Genomic DNA, 9,951 nt, shown 5'->3' on the forward strand with positions numbered 1-9,951 from the left:
GTATATATGTATGTGTGTATATGTATATATGTATATGTATGTGTGTAAGCACGTGAGTGTGTGTGTGTGTGTGTTTTGAGGGAGAGTAAAAAACTTCCCATAGTCCTCACACATTCCTTCCTCACTCTCATACACCCAGCCAGCCAAGCCTGAACAGGCCCCATGTGATCTCTCCATGTGGTCAGCAGAGGATGTCTCATTTATTAACAATGCTTCCCTGTTGCCCGAAACTCAGACCAGCCAATCAAGCTCTGAAGAAACAGCAGAGGGAAGAGGGAGGGGTCTTTGCTGATTCAATCATGCTTCCAAAGACAGGCTTTCCCCTAGTCAATCCCACTGGGGTCAAAAAGAAAGTCATGCGCTTTTCAGTTCTTAAGGATGTCCAGAACACTGCGGACACAAGCCTGTCTCTAAGAATTCGTCTGGATGAAAAGAAACATCTCTGGCTGCCAGCAACAAAAGGAGTTGGAGGAGAGACTAGGGAGGATTGGACAAGCCTGTTTCCCAGGCTTGCTGTCCCCAGACAACTGCTCAGGCCCCTCCCCTTCACCCAGCAAACTGGCCTTGGTTTAATATCTACTTCTCTCTCTTCTACAGAGATAAGAGTGGCTTGCCCATCCTTCATGGTTATGGTAAGAGAAATAGATACCAGAGAAGGATAGTTCTTGCCGACAGTGACACACAGCATGACAGAAGCAGACAAACTCAAAACTACAGATCAAATTCTGGTCCCAGTTCTATCCCTTCGGGCCACCAGGACTCCCTGGAGATGGCAGCCACAACTAGGATTTTCCTCCCAAGTGAGAGAAAAAGAGACAAACTTTTGGGAGCCTGGCCCTAACATGAGTTCTGATTCTTTCATTAGCTTCAGGGAGAAAACATCCTTGGTTTTATTTAACACCATCTCAGCAGCTGGGGAGAGCCTCCTTTAGTACATCCATCCAACCTCCAGATCACCCTAGAGAGACAATGCAGGGGGACCCACTGAAGTTGGCTGCTCAGACAGACTGAGGGCCTTTCTCTCACCATGCCAGATTCTTTGAAGTAGAAAAAAAGAAAAAAAAACAAAACACACAATATGCAGAAGCTAAATTGCTGGATGTCATCTGTGACCCCACAGCCCTGGAGAGAAGAAAAAGAAATCACCATCCAAGCTCCCCCCCCCCCCCCCCACCCCCCCCACACCCCATAGACGACCTTTGCATCTGCGCTGTGGTCTACAGGGTACAAAGAGATAGCTGTGCTCACCCAGGACTGGTCCTGCATTTCTTTCTGAATGAACCTGGGCAAGTAATGTCCATTTTATAGGTGAGAAAAACAAGGCTGGAAGGGGATCCTGGGGTTAGCGGAGCCACAGAACTGCATGATGCACAGTGCTGTATCTACCATGCCTCCTTGGACGATTCACAATCCAAGCGCTTGCTCTGTGCCCCCAGCTCGCTCTTGTTCTTTCTAGCCTTGATTAGAAAACCAGCAGTTCTTGCGCTGACTACCAAGCCCTTCTTCCTGCAGGGAAGAAAACAGTCTTCTCAGAGCAAGCCGATATTTGGACAATCTGGGGGCCTCCAGACTCCTCCGGAAGACTCGGCCTTCCCCTCCCAGGACCTAGCAGCGCTGCCAAAACAAGAGGAGAAAGCTTCCAACAAAAGTTTGTTTTCATGGAGATTTTTATTTCCTTCACGGAGGCTCTCCCACCACAGATTTCTCTTTGTTGGCGCTCACATTCAGAAGTCACCAGATACACAGCCCCTGACCCCATGGCCCTTGGGGACCCCTCGCCTTTATCTCTCCTCCCAGGGCCACAGACTGCTCATTCCCCCACTCAAAAGACCCTTTGAGCTGCTCAGCAGAGAGAGGGCTCCCAGAGTAGGCAAAAAAAAAAAAAAACTTGAGTGGGAGCAGACCCTCCACACCAGGGTTGGGAGAAGACAGGAATAGCCAGAAGAAGGGGTGGGACTGTAAAGACTCTGCCCAGTGCCGTCATGGGGGGGGGGTGGTGGAGGGCTGACCACACTCCTATATCCCTCCATCCAGGACTGTGTTCCCTGAAGGTAGGGACACTAAGTAGGAGTTCCAGGGGCAGGAGGAAGGTCTCTGAGTCTGTCCTCAGAGGGCAGCTCAACACACATGGATGTAGGTCCAGCCTAGGCTAAAAACCTGTGTCCAGTGGGCAGCCTTTTTGCTCACAGCCCCTTTCAGGATTCCACTGCATTGAGTTTTGGCTAAGCACGCAATTCAGCCTCTAGAGCAGCCCTCCAGTAAGTGTGCTGAACAGAGAGAGCCAGGGAGGAAGAGCCAAAGGGTGAGCCTCGGAAAGGGAACTTCTCAAAGGAACACACAGGGAACAGTCACATGACAGGTCTAAGAGTTGGGTGGCTCTGTGCCAGGACCACTGATGGGATCATGCACAGCTACTCCTGGAAACTAGGTCCTCACAGGATGGCACAACGTGGGCCGAGCAGATCTGGGTGAGATTCTCCACCTTCAATCCGCTAGCTTGGCGATCTCCTGCGGCAACAGAACCCCTCTGCGTCTCATCATCTGCTCAGACGAAGATACTACCATTTCCAGATTGGTGTGAAGGAGACACCAGTAGACATGAAGGAGCCAGGAAGATGCCTGGCATGAGGCTGGTGGCCAGTTTCCCGGCCTCAAACTCCTGCAAGTTTGTTTGGCACCAGAACACTAGTCTCTATTTCCCCACAAACGGTTTCAGGATATTTCTTCAGAGTATACTGTCAAACCCCCTCTCACACTGAATTTAGCCCGATATTAGAACTTTAAATTTTTTTCACATTTTGTGGGTGTTGGTATATTTGTATTCATGTTTGTATATGTGCATACATGTGCACATGCAGGGGCAGGGGGCATGTACTCATGTGTGCTCGTGCATGCAGAAGCCAGAGGACAACCTTGGGTATCATTCTTCAGGAGCAGTCTAACTTGTTGTTTGAGACAGGGTCTCTCATTGATCTTCAGCTTGCCAGGTAGACTAGGCTGGTTGGAAGAACGGCTGGAAACTGACCCCCAGGGATCCTCCTGTGAGATTTATAAGCACCCACCACCACATCCAAATTTTTTATGTGAGTTCTGGTCCTCAGTTTTATATGGCAAACATTTTACCAACTAAGCTATCCTCCAGGACAAATGTCTACATACTGAGGATTCTTTATTATTATTGGTGGTGGTGGTGGTGGTGGTTGTGATTTTTCCCATCAGGGTTTTCTATGTAGACCTGGCTATCCTGGAACTTGATCTGAAAGCAAGGCTGACTTCTGCCTGCCTTTACCTCCCAAGTGCTGGGATTAAAGGCACATGTTTTCATGCTTGGCTCTTAAGGATTTATTTTAACTTGTTCCGAAGAGACAGCAGCCATTCACAGTTTACAAAGCATTTTTGTAAAAGCTAATGTCTCGTTTGTTCTTCAAATGGTCTTACTCTAAGTTGGCAGATGAGAAAACTGAGAAGCACAGGTATGAAGTGGCTTTTCCAAAGTCACTGAACAGATGAGAGTAAGGAGAAGACCAGGGCCAGATAGTCTAGCATCTGCTGCAGGTGGGAGCCCCATGATGCCTTGAAAAGGACAGGAGGATGGCCAGTGAGGAATCTCGGGATTCAACACATGAGGCCACAAAGGATGATGGCTTTTTGAAGACAGGAGAGAATAAAACTATTAGAACCTAGACTCAAAGATCGGCCATGGAAGGCAGCTCAGAAGGGTATAAATGCAGAGAGGATAGGATAAGTTCCACGTCTTACAGTTAGACTGTTAGTTCGGGGATCACTGTTTCATTTCACTTTCGACTTGAGGATCTAGGGAAGGGAGCCTGTGCCAGACTGACGCCAGCAAGAGACAACGCTGGAGGAGAGACAGAATCTACTCAAGTCTGCTTGCCGTCCAAGCTAGCATGAGCCAAGTCAAAGAAATCGCTGAAGTCTACATTCTGTGTCAATGTGCGCCAAACTCTTTCACGTTTAGGTCATTAATTAGCCGTCTACCTTCAAGTTCGCCATCCCACAGAAACAGACAAGGATTGGGTAGACACTGAGCCTGACACACACAAATACAGAACCTAACAAGAAGACCTTCAGTTTGTGAACTTGCTCTCTGGATCATGGCTCCTACACACACTCGTGCACACACACACACACACACGCACACGCACACGCACACATACACACATACATACACACACACATGCACACATACACACACATACACACACACATACACACACACATACACACACACATGCACACATACACACACATACACACACACATACACACACACATGCACACATACACACACACACACATGCACACATACACACATACACACATACATACACACACACATGCACACACACACATACACACACATGCACACACATGCACACATACACACATACATACACACACACATACACACACACATACACACACACACATGCACACATACACACACACACACACACACACACACAATTCATCAACCCAGGAATATACAAAGATGGTGATCTCTCTCCATCTTCCCACTCCATTGGATACCTAAAAATATTAAGCTTCTCTAGAAACACCCTTCTAGGCTTCTGACCGGTTTTGTCCTTCCAGGATCAAGCCAGGTACAGCACCAGTTAGAAGGGAGGTGAGAAACAAAAGAACCATAGGGTGACTCCTAAGGGCATCCCTGCCAAGAAATGCCAGGATCTCAAATCCATGACCAGCTCCAGAGAGAAGGCTCCCCTGGGGTTCCTGCTGGGCTTTCTGGATGGGCTTTCTGCTCAGTCTCTGCAAAGGAGCTCTTTCAAAGGGGAGATGAGGAATTCCCCCGAGTCTGGGGAAGCTGAATCTGTATTGTGAAGTGATTTCAGTCTCCTCTTGCTTTCAAATGTACTTAATCAACATGAATAGGATCGCAAGGGCTGGAGCTCCTACAGGTAGGACTAACCGGAGAAGAGTAATGCTCATAAATCATTTAGCAAGCAATCTAAACAGGCCTGGATTTTTTTTTTTTCTTAAAGGAAAAGGTGATACCAAGGAAATAGAGCTATAAAGGAAAACAAAATGCACTGTGATTTGTCCCCATGGGTAGAGAGTGTCGCTGACTCATGGGTGCCATTTTCACCTGCAATCTGACCTCCAGAATGGACTCTCGCTTGACTTCCCCCTTCCTCTTCCACAGAGCTCAGATCAGCAGAGGAGCCAGCACAGGGGCAGGACAGCTGGTGGAAACAGCTGCATTCCCATCTATTCCTTCAGCTCCAGTAAGGGACTGGCTGTCTCTTTAGCAGCTGACTCTACAGGTCCCTGGGACTGGCTGTCTCTTTAGCAGCTGACTCTACAGGTCCCTGGGACTGGTTGTCTCTTTAGCAGCTGACTCCACAGGTCCCTGGGATATTTGGAAGTGACCACTATAGTTCTGTGGCTATTTTCTTCCAGGGTCTATATTGGCCTCTCAGAGAGGCCTTGCTATACCACCGGCAGAATGACACCTCGCCAGCCACTCTTACCTTAACCCATGTAAGCAATTGTTACTACTTGGCCTTTTATGGTATAGATGTACTGTGTCTTCCCTGACAGGACATAAGCTTCATGTGGGCTGAATATTTGAGTCTTTGGTTGGCCATTGTAATCCCAGGACTTGTAACAATGTTTGACACATAGTAGGTATCCATCAAATATTTGCTAAATGAATGAACAAATAAATAAAGCGGCTCCTTCCTTCCCAAGCAGATAGCAAACGTCTGTCCAATTTAAAATAGGGAGATACAGTTAAGATCTAGGTAGGACTCTATTGCTTGTCTCTGGTTCTATCTCTTTGACCCAGAGTGAATTCTCATCCCGTTCACTAGCTTTACCTTCTTCATAAAGAAATCAGCTCTCTCTCTCTCTCTCTCTCTCTCTCTCTCTCTCTCTCTCTCTCTCCCTCCCTCCCTCCCTCCCTCCCTCCCTCCCTCTCTCTCTCTCTCTCTCTCTCTCTCTCTCTCTCTCTCTTCCACTTCCTAGCTATCAGCCTTGTTAAGATGAAGCTGAATCTCCTTCCAGCCACTGAATGTCAGAAACTCATAGAAGTAGGCAATGAATGAGGGCTTCCTGCTATCTCTGAGAAGTGCGTGGCCATAAACATAGTTGACGATGCTCTGGGTGAAAAGTTGAATCAGTTGTGGGAACAACAAACAGGGTTTTCTCATGAAATAAAGTATCTTCGCCCACAGCAGAGTGTGCGTGCTGCTGAGTAAGGGGCATTCCTGTTATAGATGAAGGAGAACCAGGCAGAAAAAGTGCCATTTTGTTCAGGAATACATTGTAGATGGCAATCTGCGTTTTTAACTTGGTTATTGGAGAGAGAGGAGGGGGTATTGCAAGACTGACAGATACTACTATGCTGAGGTAGTTGGGGCCCAAAAGAACGAGGAGAATTCAAAGACTTTTTAAGCTCTTTAAAGAAGATTATGTCTGCCAATAGGTTGTCAGAAAACCCTTAAACAAAGAAAGTAAGAGGTCCAGGGCCGGAAACATCCCAAGAGCTGGTGTCTTGTCACTCCATGCATCCTGTATCGCAAACACCGATATATTGCTCTGAAGAAATGAAGCCCCAGGAAAAATATGGAGGAGGAAGCAGCCATTTTTATTTTTTATTCATTCATTCAGCAAATATATGATGGATAACTACTATGGATCAAACATACGCTAAACTTTTGGTCAAGAAAATGAAGGAAGCCCAAGAAAAAGGTCAGAGACCGATTGCCAAGAGGTGTAAGCTGCCCTCACTAAGAGCTTCTGCCTCTGACTCAAGTCAAAAATAAGTTTAAGAGGAACAAACAAATCATGAGACCTTGAAAAACAACAACAACAACAAACACACAAAAAAACAAACAAAACAAACAAACACCCCCCAAAACCAACAAAACAAAATGACTATTGCCCTAGAACAAAGGAGAAAAGGGACGGGAGGAGTCAGGAGAGCTAATGCGTTGGGCCAGACCCCTGGCTGATGGGCTCTGTCTCCTTCATTTCTTACCACAACTTCTGAAGTTCATTTCTTAATCCCAATCTTACAGATAAGGAAACGGAGACTCATAAATAAAAGGTGAGTTGCTGATCCTTTCTTACCCTCAAAGTTACTAGGAAGTTTGACTCTGGTCTGTAGACTCTAAGGCCACGTCTCTGCAACATGGTGGCCACACACTCACGAGTATTCTTTTACCTGAATATCCGGGAGAAAAATCCAGTCTGTGCCTAGAGAAGTCTTGGATTCTGAACTCTGTCCTTTTCTAAAAAGGGGATGGGGTGACCAACTCATCCTGGTTTGCCTGGGACTTTCTGGGTTTTACCATTAAACTCTACTGTCCTAAGAAACCACTTCATCTCAAACAAAGAGGAATAGGTGCTAGTCCTAGGTGGAATGCAGCCATTGCTAGAGACTGAAAACTCTGTGTGAAGACCTCTTGGGCCCCAGGCTGTTCATCTTCACGCAGGTGGCAGCATGGCTGTGGCAACATGCCATCTCTGAGATGTAGGTCTGAGCTCTTTCTGGTGCAGAGAGAGACAGGAGCCTGGGAGGAGCCCCTGCCTTCCTGTGCCTTGAATGCAAACTTTGGCCTTAGAACAGGAACAGTGTGGGCTCCTTCCCTAAGGGCGAGATGACCTCCCAAAGCAAGGAGGGCAGATTCCTGGAATTCCATCCCTGTGGCTTTGGTTTTAGCCAGATCACCTCTGACACAAAGGAGTAAAATTCAAGACTGCCAGTAAGTTACTCAGAAGTTCCATGGGGCTTCTGGGATGGACCCTCCAGGACTTTCAGATCAAAGGATTCAGAAGAAAGGACTAGCCCTAACAGAAGCCACCCCTCCACTCCTTGGTTAGGGATTGGCAGATGTTTAGTACAGAGCCTCACTCTGCTGCCTCCGGTCCCCTATCCAGGGCCCTCTCTTCTGCCATTACACCTGATCTTGCTTCACCTGAAATAGCAGTCAGTTTTGCCTCTAGATTCCCCCACTGAGTCTGAGTAGCTACCGAGACATACAGACACACCAGGGGCCATGGCTAGAATAAAAACAACAGCCCAAAACTTCAGCAGAGACTAAGTAGGGATGAAAGTAAAGATAAGGAAAAACACTAGTGTGGGTCCTGTGGGCTGCATGGGATGCAACTCCCCTCCCACTTACACATTGTCTTAGTTCTGGGACTCAGGGGAGGGACTCCTTTGTTTCTTAGCCATATTACAACAACAAAGTCAACTCCAGCCTATGTCTTTTGTGTAGAACTATAAGGACCTAGAGCCCACTTGTCCTCTACGTGCTCCAGTCCATCCCACTCATCACTATTTGGCATGCTGCTTGCAAATGTTCTTCGGATGCATCAACTGTGTGTTTTGGGTGTCCAATGGTTCTGTGTCTTTTAACTTTTCCTGTCTTTTTTTTCTCTCTTCCCTAACATGCTGCATCTTTAACCTTTCTTCCCCTTCTCCTTCTCAAGGCCAACACCTGCCTCGAGCACATGTACATGCCACGTACATGCATGAATGTGAGGGTGTGCTTGTGTATATGTGTGTGCATGTGTGTGTACACGTGTACATGTGCACATTTGGGCATGCGTGTGTGCGTGTGTTCAGCACTTTCCCCAGGCAACCTGCCTTGATTTGTATCATACATTCTCGTGTGCTCACCTGTGTGTACATGCGAGTGTTCGTGCACATGTGTGCGTTCACATGTGCTCAGAACTTTACTCAGGCTCTCTGCCTTGATCTATAGCATACATTCTCCCAAACCCACATAGATAACAGTGAAGTGGAAGCAACATTAACTCAGAAGGCAGAACCCTATTTGTGACACCCCCAACCTTTTTTTTTTTTAATCTGTAAAGCATATGTGATAGTCTCTGCCTGGACTCTCTTAACTACTTAGATTAGAGAATAGGCTTAAAGCACTTGTAAACTCTAAAATGAATATATAGACTTACTTAATTTTTTTAAAAATCATTTTTCTGGCTGGCCTTTTATATTTAGTTCCCTCTCAGCTCCTTTCTTGTCTTTCACACATAAGTTGTTGAAAGGCTGACCTGTGCTCACAACTCCGTCCCTATATCTCTTTCTCTTTGGACTACCTGAAAGCTGGCTGATGACCCCACCACTCCAGCGTTCTGAAGAGCTGAATCTCCAAAGAAGAGGAGCCCATCGAAGCCGAGTTTCTTGACAAGTGAGTCACGTTCTAAAGTGGGACTGATTCTAAAGTGGTGGGTCTGAGTGAGACAGGAATCTTGCATTCTTAACAAGAAGGTTCTAGAGAAACACGAAAGGTCAGAGGACAGCCTGAGCTGTCAGTCCTTACCTTCTTCCACCTTGTATGAGACGGGGTCTCTTGTTCTTCACTGCTTCCTCCAGGCTAGTCCTGCCCCTGCCTCCCCTCACAGTAGAAGCAGTGGGATTACTGATGGAGAGAGGCTTCCACATCTAACTTCACATAGGTCCTTGGGATCTGCATTCGTCACTTTCTGTTGCTATGATGAAACGCCATGATCAAAGGTCACTTATTTTGGCCTATGGTTTCAGCGGGAGAGTCTATAATGGCAAGGGAGGTATGGCGGCAGAAAGCCAGGAAAGGAAACTGAGAGATCACACCTCAACAGCAAACACAAAGCAGAGAGCATGAACTGGATGTCCAGAGAGGCTAGGAACTCTCCAAGTCTACCTCAGTGATGCACGTCCTCCAGCAAGGCTGTACCTCCTAAAGATTCCATCCTCCACAAACAGTTTCCACCAACGGGGACCAAGTACTCAAATACATGAGCCTATAGGGGACATTTCACATTCAAGCCATTGTGGGACCCAAACTTGGGTCTTTATGCTTACAGGTCCCCAGCCCTTGAGATTGTGCCTTGTTCGATTCTGGAGTTTTGTTTGTTTGGTTTGGTTTGGTTTGGTTTGGTTTGGTTTGGTTTGGTTTGGTT

The 9,951-nt window shown here is 46.9% G+C and overlaps 1 protein-coding gene across 4 annotated transcripts in view; it reads right to left on the reverse strand.

The window, feature by feature from the left end:
* Positions 1 to 9,951, reverse strand: part of Pknox2 (PBX/knotted 1 homeobox 2) — a 273,157-nt gene that overhangs the window by 216,693 nt on the left and 46,513 nt on the right. Inside the window, exon 1 of one of the 4 annotated variants that reach the window (XM_028755808.1) lies at positions 1,249 to 1,313. The exons of the other annotated variants lie outside the window; for them this stretch is intronic. The gene's annotated coding sequence lies outside the window, so the exon portion shown is untranslated. Of the gene's footprint in view, positions 1 to 1,248; positions 1,314 to 9,951 lie in introns of those variants that run through there. 4 annotated transcript variants of the gene reach the window in all.

This window comes from Grammomys surdaster, unplaced genomic scaffold, assembly GCF_004785775.1.
Source record: "Grammomys surdaster isolate TR1022 unplaced genomic scaffold, NIH_TR_1.0 126086, whole genome shotgun sequence".
Classification (NCBI taxonomy): domain Eukaryota; kingdom Metazoa; phylum Chordata; class Mammalia; order Rodentia; family Muridae; genus Grammomys; species Grammomys surdaster.